Genomic DNA, 8716 nt, shown 5'->3' with positions numbered 1-8716 from the left:
CTTTTACATTCAACATCCCAATATCATTAGATTTGAAGTGAGTTTTTCGTAGCATATAGTTGGGTCATGTTTTTCACTCCACTCTGCCAATCTCTGTCTTTAAATTGGTGTAAATAGATAACTTACACTTAAGGTAATAATTAATGTTAGGACTTAAATCTGCTATTTAAGTTTTGGTTTTCTGTTTGTTCATCTGTGTTAATTTCTCTGTTTTCCTTTTTTCTGCCTTCCTTTGGGTTACTTGAACATTTTTTAGAATTCAATTTTGATTTATCTATAGTGTTTTTGAGTGTATCTCTTTGTATAACTATTTACTGGTTGCTCTAGATACATTTGTGTTTGTGTATGTGTGTAGGTGTAGGTGTGTGTGTTTTATCAAAATCTATGATGTTGTCTCTTTACTAGTTTGAGTGAAGCATAGAAACCTTATCTCCTTTTACATTCTTTTACACTCACCCATTTCAATAATATAATCGTCTTAAATGTCCTCTACATACATTCAGAACCACATTAGCTTTCTGATTTTTGCTTCAACCTTCAAACATAACAGACTACTCAAGAGAACAAGGAAAGTCTGCTGTGTTTCACCATAGTTTTGCTTATTATATTCTTCCTTCTTTCTTGATTTTCCAACCTGTCTTCTTTTATCTTTACTGTTTAAAAACTTCATTTATCCACTCTTTCAGGTTGGTTTCCTTGCACAAATTCTCTATTTTCCTTCTTCTGAGAATGTCTTGATTTCCCTTTCATTTCTGAGAAATATTTTCCCTGGAGGTAGGACTTCGGGTTCATGATTCTTTTCTTTTAGCACTTAAAAAATGTGTCACTTTTTGTTGGCCTCCATGGTTTCTGATGAGAAACTTACTGTCTTTTTAATTGTTTTTCCTTTATTGATAAGGTGTTATTCCTCTCTCTGCTTTCAAGAATTTTTTTCCTAATTGTCTATTATATTTCAATAAAGCCAAAAAAAAAAAAAAAGAATTTTTTCCTTGTCTTTAGTTTTCAGATGTTTGACTATGACATATCTTTCTATGGATTTATTTGGGGTTATCCCATTTGGGTTTTGCTTAGCTTCTTGAAGCTGCAGGGTTATATCTCTTAGCAAATTTGAGATGTTTTCAGCCATAATTTCTTTGGCACCTTTTCGGCTCTTTCTCCTCTTCTTCCAGGACTCTGACTGGAACTTTAGATCCTTTGTTGTTGTCCTGCAGGTCCCTGGGTCTCTATGCAATTGAAAATATTTTAATAGACTTTATTTTTTAGAGCAACTTTAGGTTCACAGCAAAACTGAATGGAGAGCGCACAGAGTTCCCATACCCCCCCTGCCCCCCCGCCCCGCCATATGCACAGCCTCCTCCACCATCAACATCCCCTACCGGATGATGCATTTATTATAACCAATGAACCTACCTGGGCACATTGTCCTCACCCAAAATCCCTGGTTGACATCAGGGTTCCCGCTTGGTGGTGTACATTCTGGACAAATGTCTCATGACGTGTGTCCACCATCACAGTGTCAGATTGATTAGTTCCACTGCCCTGCAAACCCTCTGTGCTCCACATCTTCCTCCTCCCTTCTCCTCTGACCCCTGGCAGCCACGGATCCTCTCACTGTCTCCATAGTTTTGCCTTTTCCAGAATGTCATAGAGCTGGGTCATACGGTATGTAGCCTTCTGAGATTGGCTTCTTTCCCTTTGGAATATGCATTCAAGGTTCCTCCATGGCTTTTCAGGGCTCGAGAGCTCATTTCTTTTTAGCAACGGATCCTAGTCCACTGTCTGGGTGGACCACACTTTGTTTCTCCACTCACCCACTGAGGACATCATGGGTGCTTCCGGGTTTTGGCAATTAGGAATGAAGCTGCTATACTCATTTGTGTGCAGGTTTTTGCACGGACTTTTCAACTCATCTGGGTAAATGCCAAGGAGCACAACTGCTGGATCGTATGTTACGAGTACGTTTAGTTTTGTGGGAAACCGCCAAACTGTCTTCCAAAGTGGCTGTACCATTTTGCATTCCCACCAGTGATGACTAAGGGTCACTGTGGCTCCACATCATTGCCAGTGATTGGTGCTGTCAGTGTCCTGGATTTTGGTCTTCCTAATAGGTGTACAATACTATCTCTTTTATTAAAATTAAAAACACAATAAGATATCACCTCACACCTGTCAGAATGGCCATCATCAATAAATCAACCAACATCAAGTACTGGCCAGGATGTGGAAAAAAGGGAACACTTGTGCACTGTTGGTGGGAATGTAAATTGGTGCAGCCACTGTGGGAAACGGTATAGAGGTTCCTCAAAAAATTAAAAATAGAAATACCAAATGACCCAGCAATTCCACTCTGGGTATTTATTGGAAGAAATCCAAACACTAATTCAAAAAGATATATGCCTCTATGTTCATTGTAACATTATTTATAATAGCCAAGATATGGAAGCAACCTAAGTGTCCATCAATAAATTGTGTAAAGAAGATGTGGTACTATCTCATTGTTTTAATTTGCAATTCCCTAATGACATATGATATTGAGCATCTTTTCGTATACTTATTTGCCATTTGTATATCTTCTCTGGAAAGGTGTCTGTTCAGGTCTTTTGCCCATTTTAAATTGGGTTGTTCATTTTCTTATTGCTGTTTTAAGAGTCTTAATATTTTGGATAACAATCTTTTATCAGGTATGTGTTTTGCAAATATTTTCTGCCAGTTTGTGGCTTGTCTTCTCATTTTCTTGATTTTTTTAAGTCTATTTTCTCTCTGTTGTTCAGATGGGGTGATTTTTATTGTTCTGTCTTTATTCACTGATTTTTTCCTCTGTCCTTTTCTACTCTGCTGAGTGTATTCATTGAGTTTTTGTTTTAATATTTGTTATTGTATTTTAGTTCTTAAATTTCTTTTCTTTTTTCTTTTTTTAGTTTTAAAATTTCTGTTCCATTCTTTTTTATATCTTCTATTTCTGTGCTGACACTTTCTATCTCTTTTTATTTTTCTCTGTCTAATTTTCTCTTTTTCTATTTTTTTGCCAAGACTATTCTTTTCATTTGTTTCATGCATGTTTATTGATCGTCGAAGTGTTTTTATGATGGTCCCTTTAAAAACCTCTGTCAGATAATTCTAACATCTCTGCCATCTTGGTTTTGACTTCCATCTATTGTCTTTCTTCATTCAGTTTGAGATCTTCCTGGTTTTTGAGTAATATTTGATTAAAACCTGGGCATTTGGGGTATTATGTCATGAGACTCTGAAACTCATTTAAATCATCTATTTTAGCTGGCCTCCTCTGACACTGGCCTCATGTATTTTAGCAGGGAAGAAGGGTGTCACATCATTACTACTAAATGGAGGTAGAAGTCCAGGTTCCTCACTTGGCCCCCACTGACTCATCAGTACTGCTGGACAGGGGTGAGAGTTTCTGCTCTACACTAGGCCTCCACCAATAGCTCACTGCCTGGGAGGGGTTGGAGTACTGAGTTACTGCTTCCTTTGTTACTGCCTCTTCTGACCTTTGGGATGGGAGGTTAGCTTCTTTACCTTTGGGCAGTGGTGAAAGTCCCGACTCTCTCCTGGGTCTTCTCCGACATCAGCTCAGAGATAAAGAGGGGGCACCTCATTACTGCCATGTAGAGTTGAAATTCTAGGATCCCCACATTGTCTCTACTGACAGTGTTTGGATGCGTCTTATTACCTGTCAGTGGGGATGACAGTCCCTTCTCTGTACTTGGATTTCTCTGACACCGCACCAACAGTGAGGGGTTGGAGATGTTGGGGCATGTCTAAACTTCCCAGTTAGCCTTTGTAGTATGGGTGGGGACAGGGCCATGGTTTGTTCTCTGGTTTTGACTGGAGTCAGATGATTGTTATGTGAAGATTTTCTATCTTGCTAGATTGATCTTTTCCTAGTCCTGTGGCTAAAAAGAGCAGTCTTGGTGGGGACTCTTGGTCTATGCCTGTTGGTATGTCTGGCTTGCTGACTTCTTTAGCTCCAAATCTGGGATATATGAGGCAAAAAAAAATTCATGTCATTTCTCTCATCCTGAAGACCTAGGTGGCCTGCCTTCTTCTCTCTTTCAAAGTCTTAGGTTTGTTTTATACAGAAAGCCCAGGTTTTTACTTGTAATAGCAAGAGGAATAGGGCAAAGTACATCTATTCCATCTTCCTTCATATTACTTTGAATAAACAGAAATACTTCACACCTTTCCTTACTGTCACTTCTATCTTTCAAAGAAATTAAATATCGTGGCTTAAAATGAATCAATGCAATGATAATTTTAGAAAATTATTATGCCAATCCTGAAAGAGACATCTTTTGGACTTTGATAGCATAATAGTAATGGACACATAGAGTCTGCTTATTTGCAGCAATCAAGATTGCTTTTTCAGATTCTGCAGAAGGGGTGACAAGTCCCTTTGAATGTCAAGCTCCATTGCGTGGGTTTGTTTTTGTGGCCTGAAGTGCAGAAAAACCAGCTTTGTAAATGTTGAGCTTTACTGTATGTAGTTTGTGTTAAGGAAACCAGAGATGTTATAATACAGAATGTGCCTTTTGCAGCTCTGCACTGAAGTCTACCAACCTCCTTACCTCCACCTTACTCCACCCCTTACCTTCTTCCAACACAGTCTCCCATCTGGAGATTATGATACAATCTTCAGGTCACATGCCCTGCCTTGTAGAGTCACACTTTCCCAGCAATGGATTGTCTGCCTGCTTTTCAGGCCACTCTCTGTGAGTATCATTTCTCACAACTCAGCTTTTGATAAAGATTAGATGGCTGGGATTTCAAGGTTACCTTTTCCAATAAGAAGTGCTGGGAATGGCGATAAGCTGTCTTGTTGATTCACAGCATATGCTTTGCCAGTTAACAAGGAGGGAAGGTCAAGAAAATTAATGCCTATCTTGCAGGGGGCTGTGATGATCAAATGTTGTCAAGCCCCCCGCTCAGTGCCTGGTACCAAGGAATACAATAATAAATGGCAGGTCCTTCCCTCTACCATATACCCTAGTCCTTATCTCCTAGGTCCTGCTACCATTTTATCTTCTCACATCTCCCCTTTGCACTTTACCACACCTACTCCTCCTCCCCTCCAGAGGCCACCAGAGACAGCAGTTTCCATGGTAATCAGTGTCCTCATTAGTTTGAAGTTTAATGTTCCCTAAGTGTCTGTCTGGACTGGGTTCCTAGCTCATATCAGAGAAAGTTTTCCAGTCATCTCCAGGACTGTTGCGAAATTGTCAAACATAAACCATTATATTTCAGTCATTCTAATTAGACGCAAGAGCACACAATGTTATTTTGGTGTAACAAGAGAGGATGTGAGGAAATCATCTCATCCTGTTCACGGCTCATAGCTCCTGTGCATCTGGAGAGTCATTCACTGACCAGCACTCACTGATAAGGGATTACATCACTGGGTTATAGGTGTGAGAATGTGAGTAAAGTGTACAGGAGATTGGGCAACAGGGAACCAAACTCACTGAGGATTTTCTCTTTCCTCATCTTCCCACCTATCCGTTTAGGCTTGACAGTCACAAGAGTTTCCTGTTCTGTTCATGCTTACTTTCTGTACTGACCCCCAACCTTGTTCCTGACCTTGCTCCTATCCCTGACCTACTTTGTTCATTCATTCATTCATTCATTCATTCAGCACCCATTTATCAGTCCTACTGTATGCCAGGCTCCATTCTGCAGATATAGTAATGAATAAAATAAACAAAGATCCCTAAACTCAAGGAGCTTACAGCTAAGCAGGGTAAGATACACAAAACAAGTACCTACAGAATGATATGCAAAATGAAAGCTGAGTTTTGAAGCAGAGGTTTACAATCTCACTCCTGACTAGGGTCCTAGCCCCGTTTCTCCCTTTTTCTCTCCTCATCGATGGTCTATATAATAAGAATAGCTTCTCTTGTCCCCTTCCACATCTGCTAAGGGACCACATGAGTACACATGAGAGTTTGACACCCATTACTGTTACCAGTGGCATGAGGTTAGAGGTGGGGGTGAGTCTCCTGGGAAAAATGGCCAAGTGAGGCCCCCACATCCTGGGGGCCCTTTGGAAACAGGAAAGGAACCCATTGCCCAGCAAGGCAGGGAAGAGCAGCCATCTCCAATCTTTTGAGGCATTTCCAGCTGAATCAATATCATCCTCTCCTGCTCCCCATCACTAACCTCCTGTTTTGGTTTCTTGGTCAGGCCTCCATCACCTGACCATTCTTAGTTTGCCAGATAAGAGAAAGGGAAAACTGACACTTGAACCAGGATGCTTAAAAACTCTGCCCAGTAAGCAGAGGAAATGGATAGGATAGGGGTAGGTATGCGATGTGCAGGAAAAATGCCCTAGCACAATGAAGACAACTTTGGGAGAATTTGAATAGACCATTAAGTGTCAGGGATAAGGGTTAGGGGCTAGCCTGATCTCTGGGACAGCTGAGAAGCTGGGGGTGATACAGAGACCTCTTGAAGAACTGAGTGAGGTCTGCTGTCTGGATGTGATAGACAAGGCCTGGCTTTGGCTGCCACAGTGCACCAACTGCTGACTATGTGGTCCTGGGTCTTACGGTTGCTAAATTTAGCAAATAAAGGTATAGGACTCCATTAAATTTGCACTTCAGATGAACAAAACATAATGTTTTAATATAAGTATATGCCATGCAATATTTGGGCCATACTTATACTAAAACATTATGATTGTAAATGTGAAATTCAAATTTAACTGGTGTCCTGTTTCATCTAGTAACCCTCCTGGGCAGCGTAAAAACTATCATGTAAGGGAAGGACTAGCTTTACATTTTTGTCTGTTTCCTGGGGCCTAGAGTAGGACCAGTGGGTAGTTAGGCCTGGGTCTGAGAGCAGGAAAAAGGATTTCACTGACAGGAGGCTCAAAGAAGGCCATAAGGAGCCTTTCTGGGTGGCTTGGAATTAGAAATCTTGAAGAGCCTTTCCAGTTCTGATAGTCTCGGAGCCTCATAATCTTCAAGGATTTTGAGAGAATGGGGTGGGCAGATGACAGAGGAGGATAGGACTGAAGACTAGAAGCCCCTAAACAGCCTTGACCATTTTTCTTTCTGGTGTTACGATGGTGAGATGCATGCCGATGCATCAACTGGCACGTGGACTTCTCTGTGCAGATGGGGAGTCAGAGCTTCTGCAATATTCCAAATGCTCACACTGTCATTGATTCTGCTCTTGAGTTTCTGATACCCTTTCTCCAAAGTAACACTGCTGGGAGACCCAGTTGAACTCTAGGTTTTCTTTCCTCAGTGCTCTGCCCTCCCCTCCTCATCCCCCTTCTTGATGAAAATGACAGCAGCAACCTACATGTAGACACCATTTCAAAGTTCACAGGGTGATTGGCCATCTGTTACTTGTGTGGATTCTCACACATCTGAGACGGAGTAATCATCTCCAAGTTACATTTGAAGAAACCAAGCCCCAGAGATTTGCCCCGTGACAGTCACACAGGTTGGGCCTCCGCCCCCTCAGGCATTTTTATAGCAAACATCATTGCATGCCTACTAAGTGATCCATATTAGAGGTTAGGCAAATGAGAACAGTATGACCCAGTATCACCCAGTTTCTGCTCCCAAAAGCCCCCAGACCGCGATTGGGGGGGTGAGAAATCAGGGTTGGGGAACAGATGCATACTGAGGCAGGAATAACAAAATCCAAGTCCTCAGGGCTGGCTTCATATGAATGAGGACTCCCTCTGTAGTGGCCCAGTAGAGGGGGTGACCACTCAACCTCCATCATTCTTCCTCTCCAATAACAGCTCTTCCTCTCTTTTCAGGCTGGCCATAATCTCCACTTACTCCCTTGGTGCTGGCCCCTGGAAGTGTCTCTGGGCCCCATGCAGTTGGACTAGGGCCTACTATAGCAGCTTCCCCTTGGCAGGGAAGTACAGATTCTTTCCCTGCTAGGCTCCCCCAGGGCCTTGCAGAAGCTTTCCCTCGCCTACCCCACCCTTTTGTCAAATATATATATTTTGTGGAATTCTCCATGGAAGCACATTAAAAGAGAATTGGTGCTCTTTTTTAAGTGGGAGCTGGCAAGCCCAGAGTCCTCTGCTCAGACCTACTGTGGTTATACCTGGAGTGTGTCTCTGAAAGCCCAGGGCCAGCAGATCACACTTCAGAAATAGCAGTGAACTTTACTAGCCATCACAGGGCGTGCTTGTCCTGCAGGCCCCTCTCACGAATGGTGGCCCAAATTAAGCTTATAATTTCCTCTACCACCCTGCAAGAAGTGCTCCTCCACTCAGGGACCAAGTCAGAATCTTGGCTGTGGCTCCTCTCCCCACTCACCTTCACACCAGTTAAGCAGGCTAAACTATTTCTTGTTTGCAAGAATCTTCTCTATTCCTCACCATTCACCTGTATTCAATATTTATAGAGCTCTGTTTTATAGAGCTCTGTTCTATTATAGGGGATAATCTCAGAAAGTTTCCTGAACAAGAGCCTGGATAAGGAGTGGGCTACCTCTATCCCAAACAGTCAAGTCAGTCTAATGGGAGATGGAGCTGGGCCAGTAGGCCTTTCTGTGCTGGGGAAAGTCTCATCAGCCCCTCCACTGACTTTGTGTGGACGTGGAGCTTGTCTTGCAGCTAGGTGCTAAGAAAGGAGAAAAGGGTGATCCTGTGTGTCAGTCATGAAGGCAGCTGACAGTTACACTGCGATTGAAAGTTATCCTCATGTGGCACTTGGCACAAATCACCATT

The sequence above is a fragment of the Pteropus alecto genome, unplaced genomic scaffold, assembly GCF_000325575.1.
Source record: "Pteropus alecto unplaced genomic scaffold, ASM32557v1 scaffold312, whole genome shotgun sequence".
Lineage (NCBI taxonomy): Eukaryota > Metazoa > Chordata > Mammalia > Chiroptera > Pteropodidae > Pteropus > Pteropus alecto.
This window is presented reverse-complemented; position numbering follows the sequence as displayed.